Source organism: Fundulus heteroclitus, chromosome 7, assembly GCF_011125445.2.
Source record: "Fundulus heteroclitus isolate FHET01 chromosome 7, MU-UCD_Fhet_4.1, whole genome shotgun sequence".
In the NCBI taxonomy this organism is placed as follows: domain Eukaryota; kingdom Metazoa; phylum Chordata; class Actinopteri; order Cyprinodontiformes; family Fundulidae; genus Fundulus; species Fundulus heteroclitus.
Window position 1 is genome coordinate 26,780,401 of NC_046367.1, and position 6,000 is coordinate 26,786,400.

Sequence of the window (6,000 nt, forward strand, 5' to 3'; positions counted from 1 at the left end):
GAAAAGAAAATAGCCCAATTTAAAGTTGAAGATGGAACAGATTCTTGAATCCAAGTTACCCTCCTCAACCTGTTGCCTCCATCACCTGATCTGGGATTAGACGGACGACGATGGATGAAAATATTGTGTTTTAGTGGCAACAACGAATTTAGCAAAGAGCCGGTAGATGAAAACTTGCCGAGTAGTTAACCAAAGGGGAACGTATCAGTTCTTCTCTGTGGAGATTTCCTATTTCTTAAAAGCTTTATAGATATCACTCATCTGCTGCAGACTTGTCTGCTTTCCTTTAGTCTCTTACCCCACAGTATCCAAAAGTCTGTTGATGAGGACTGGATTGAAAGTGGATGAAAAAGCAGCCAGACTCTAAGAAAAAACAACTACTTTAAAAGACCTTCTGGTCTGATGAAGCTGCTGATCGAGGCAACTTTATAAAATTACTTGATAATCTGCATCTTTGGAAGCAGGAAGAAAATGTTTGTACAGGGCTGTGTATCTAAAATAGATTTCAATCCTTAGAGATGTTCTCTGTAATTCATGCAACATATTGGCCAATTTGTAACTAAATTAAATTTAAGTCTTAAAGAATTAAGGCTTTTTCTGTAGTTTGCTTTTAAATGCAGTCCTCTTGTGATCTTCCTTCGCTGCTGGACATTTGGAGAGCTGCAGCCATCTATATTCACTGTATTTCATTGTGTTATGTATTAAAAACAAATCTAAGTTTGGAAACGAGGACCTAACCAGGTCTATTTATTGGAATGCACATCGAAATCTGTTCTTCCTATTCCTCATTTATTTATCAGAATACTGATAAATAAGTATAAGCAAGTATAGCAAAAAGGAACACACTGAAAAAAGGGAACTCAAAGTAAGAAACTTTTTCTTGAAATTTGTGTATTTTTCCTTGATTTGAGCAGCTAAATGAGACTATTTGCCAATGGAATAAGATGTTTGCACTTCTCCATCATCTTATTTCAAGTGCAGTATATCTAATTATCTTATTTTACAGGTAAACAAAAATACTCATTCCATTGGCAGATAGTCTTATTTAGCTGCTCAAATGAAGTAAAAATATACTCATGTCAAGAAAATTGTACTTGCTTTGAGTTCCCTTTTTGCAGTGCAAAAGATTTTCCTTGTAAACATCCTGCAGAAGTACGCACTACAAACGTCAGTATATTTTATTGGGATTTTACGTAATTGATCAACTGGAAGCAGTGGCAAATTGTCAAGCGGAAGGAAGAGGATGGCTCCAGATGTTCAAACGCGTAGCATGAATTTTCTACTTAGCCCCATTTAGTCTGATGCCTCCCTAGGTAATATAGATTCAGTAGTCACCTTATTGGTAAAGGTTTGTGGTTGTAACAAGGAAAAATAAAAAAGGGACTTTTGACAAGTCATATATGATTAGACCTGATGTACTGTAATTTAAAAGCAGCACTTGATTTAGGTAAATACTCTATCCTCTTATTCTGAGGGACAATAAATGGGAAAAATACATTCAAAGTACATGTAGTTTGTGTTTCTCAGTTCCAATGTTTGCGGAGCTAAATAAATCAAAATGTGTAGCAGATTTATTTTTATTTTTCTTTATTCATACTCTGAACAGAAACAGAAGCCTTTCATGCTTTAGCTTTCCTTCAGATTAGCCCATCATGAATAAACCCAAACTGGGAGAGAAACACAAGAGGAAAGGAAAAAAGGAAGAGGAGACTTTGTCCACATGTGGAGACCTAATAGAAAAACAAAAGAGCAAAATTCTATGTAACTCACGCAGCATGATGCAGGAGGACTTAAGTCATGCATGTCAGATGAGAGAAGGTGTGCGCTGCTCTGAATAACGAGGTATTTGTCGGCTCACTTCGTTTGCTACATCCTCAGCAAATTGGTTGGCGTCAAGACTGCATTAAACATGCAACTCTGGGCAGCTTCTGTCGAGCTCTTCAAATAAAACACAGTAAAACCATGCCTCACAATGTGCACAGTCACGTTAGAAACTCCAGCCCACAAAGCTACAACACAACTCATAAGGCAAACCCACAGTCAGAAATAATGCTGCTCGTAACAGAATAATACCAAAGGGAAGGCTTTGATATTACATGGGCACTTCAGTTTCAATGTGTCAGTCTTCTGCAGGGAGGAAAGCGCTCACAGATTGTGTGGGCTCTGAGAAAAGCTTCGACACGTCAGAAAAAAGGGGGGAAATGTTTAAACATAAACCAAATAGCTTTTTAAAGACTGGAGACAGCCTGACTCTGATTATGAAAGCTGTGCTTTGAACTGGTTTGTGCTTGACTGAGCCTCAAACACTCAGTCGCCTGACGGTGCCTTCAAATGGTCGACATAAAAACTGAAAACTGGAAGCTTCGACTCGGATTGTGTTTCACCTGGGATTTAACTTCCAGTCTCCAAGTTTTAATCATGGGTTTTCTTTTAAAGCAGCGGGAAATAGGAGTTTCTGTCTCGTTTTGCGTAGAAATGCTTCGTCTTACTTGATAAACTCAATTCTCAAGGAAGGAAGAATAAAACGGAGGAAATGTTGAAGGACACAGTAAAGGAGGGATGGAAGAAAGGATGTGGTGGACAAAATAAAAGGTACAAGTTGGAAGGAAGGATATAAGAAAAGACACAAGGGAGACATAAGGAAGAAAGGATACAAAAGAGGAAGGAAGACTGAACAAAGAAAGAAAAAAGGAGGGAAGGAAGAAAAAGCACAAGAAAGGAGGACAAACTGATACAAGGGAGAAAAGAGAACGGCACAGAATGGAAAAAAGACAGGACACTGCACAAAAATGAGGAAATAAGGAAGGACAAGAGGGAAGAAGGAAGAAAGAAAGGACACGTGGAAGAAAAGACAGAAATGAATGGAGGTGGGACATAAGGAAGGAACAAAGCAAAGAAGGAAAAAACACAAGTAAGGAAGGAAAGAAGGAAGGAAGAACGTAAAGGAGGAAGGATGGAAGTACAAAAGGGATAAAGTGGGACAGGAAGGACACAGGTGGGTCATGACATACAACAGAGGAAGGATGGAAGAAAAGAAGGATACAAAACAAACAATGAGTTAGGGTAAAAAGAAGTGAAGAAGTACAAAGTTCTCCATATTTTCCAGATGGGGGAAAATATAGGAATCAAATGTGAGTCTTTTCCGAACTGCTTAGAAACCTGTGAATACCCATCTGACTGTAATCTGACGCTCCTGTTCAGATTATAATGACAGTGGGTTTAGTTTCCCTTCAAGGGTCGATGAACAGCAAACTTAACCAAAGGGAACAAAATCCTCCTCCAAGGTTTTCAAATCCTCACATCTGGTCTGTTTGGAGAAATCTGAACAAAACCGGAAATTTTATATTTCTGCAAAGTACAAATAGTTAAAGAATCGCCCCAAAATGTTGTGTTTTCCTATATATGTTACCCTACAGTTATGGCACTGATACCTGAGGAAACATCAAGTGGGAATCAAGAGGCCAACCAAGATCTTAAAGGTGCCTCTCCAAGAGGCTTTACACCAAAGTGAAAAAAAAAAAAAAAACAGTGCTCTTACTCAGAGTTCAACCCAGGTCCCTGATAAACGTGTTGCTGGTTTGTCAGACGTGCTCTGGTGTGTGTAGCTGCTTTGCAAATAAATAATGGGAGCTCAGAAAAGAGCAGATAGAGATGAAACTAGAGATTTACAAACACTGTATAAAAGAAACATGTCCTGGTTCAGCCAAATCATTTCTATTTGCTAAATGCCAGAATAATGAGAGAATGTTACGCTTTCTTCAAACTTATAAGTTTACATAGATTTACCTAGTATTAGATAGAATCATTTTTAAATTGTTTGACTCAATGACCTTTTCACCATAGTTTGCTGTATGTTTGGCCCATTCTTCCTGACAGAACTGGTGCAACTGAGTCCGGTTTGCAGGTCGTCTTGACAACATTTCCTGAAGGACTGAGAATAATGGCTTAGCATTGATCACTCCAAAGCATTTACTTTTTTTTTTGTCCCTAAACCACTTTAAAACTAATTTTGGGATGCAGAGGACCTATTTGTGCCCAAGCTTAAACTTCCTGACTTGAGTATTTACACCCACAGTTTTCTCCTCGTTGTGCCAGCTGCTGCCCCTCCTGCAGCAGAACGCACACACAGCATGATGCTGCCACCCTCTTACATCACAGTTGGGATGGCGTTCTCGCAAGCATCCCTTTTTTTTCTCCCAAAGTAACGAGGGTCATTATGGGGCAAATATTTCACTTTTAGTTTCATCAGACCACAGGACATGTGTCCGGTAATAAAGGTCCGGCAATGAAGTGCTTTCAGAAACCTTAACAGCAATGAAATAAATCCTCAAGGGTTGGACGTCAAGGGGGGATTAATAGGTAAAAAGAAAGAAAAGGTGCATTCAGAGAGTGGAATCATGCTTTTTATCTTGTATTTGGAGATGTGGCTTCCTCCTCGCTGATTGGCCTTCCAGCCCATGTCAGTACAGGACCGGTCTACTGGGGATGAAAGCTCTCTCTTATTAGCATGAGACAGCATCTTTGCAAGGATTTTTACTTTGGTTCTCGAAACAAACCCGTCTCCTTGCTGAACGGTATCGTGGCCGGACATCATGCTGTTTATATTGGCATATAGATCTTTGAAAAAAAATGAATGTGGCAACTGTTGGCATCTGGACCCAAGGATAAAGCAGATGTGTGGATCTCGGGTGCCTGATTTCTTTTGCTTTTTCCATGATTTCACACAAGGAAGCAGGGGGCTTGTGGGGTCTCTTTAAAATGCAACAACAGGTCGGCTTCCTTTTAACTCAAATATTCTGAATTAACTTCATGGATGTTTACAATACATACAATAAATACATCACAGACTTGTTATCAGTGTATCTACCATCCAGACCACTAAGGTCTTCTGGCTCCAGCCTGCTCTGCATACCTAGAACCAGAACTAAACACAGAGAAGCAGCATTTAGTTCCTATGCTCCACTTATCTGGAACAAACTTCCAGAAAACTATAAAAGTGCGGTTCCTTTAAATCAAGATTAAAAACACATTTGTTTAGGACTGCCTTCGACTGTTCTAGTTAAACTGTTTTACTGAAACATCACCAGTTCAACTTTTTTAGTCCAACTGTTTTTAATGTTCTATTTTGTTTCTACATTTTATTCCTACTTGCTTTTGTTCTGTTTTATTTTCCTATATCTTAAAGCACTTTGCATCGTCTCTGTACTGAGTTGTGCTATATAAATAAATTTGCCTTGCCTTGCCTTGCCTTGCCTTGCCTACAAAGCCACGAAGCCAGCTGTGATCTTAATTATTGTAAACTATTAATAAAATTCTCTTAAGTATTTTTATATATGTCCCATTATTCTGGTACATAGAAAATATAAATGATCTGGGTGATCCAAAAAGTGTTGAATCTGATTTTATGTCAGACAGTGAAACAAAAACGGCTCCCTGCCTCTTTAAATAGTGTATGAAAACATCTGGTTCAAGCTGTGTGTAATCTTTTTAAGAAGAGAGCGTGTCCCATTAGCCTCGTGAGACCATCCTGATCTTGCGAGCTTTCAAGGTTTCACTCGCAGATCAGCCTGGCTACCCTCCGTTAAAGAAAATTTGGAGCCGTTCACCAAACGAACGTCCAATCAGCGTTGGCTTTGAGGCGGGTTGAGGTGTGACGCAACGAGAAGCGCGACAGTTCAGTCTAAAGACATGGCGGCTTCAGCCGATGAAACTAGCGTTAGCATGGCTATCGAGCAAGTTTTATCGGAATTACAGAGTATTTCTTTGCTGAGCTAACGAGCCTTTACCTGCAGCAGCAAGAGTAGCTTGGCTTGTGGTTGTGTTTTCGTCGTTGCTCTGTTACGAGCGACGACGAATCTGATTGGTTTATTTGGCCCGTCTATCACCAACATAGGCCAATCAGCTAACCAGTATTTTCGCCCCTTCCCAAAATTACTTCAACGGAAGGTTTCCAGATGGATATGCGGAGCAAATCTATCTGGCGGAGTCAGGTAAGTGTCC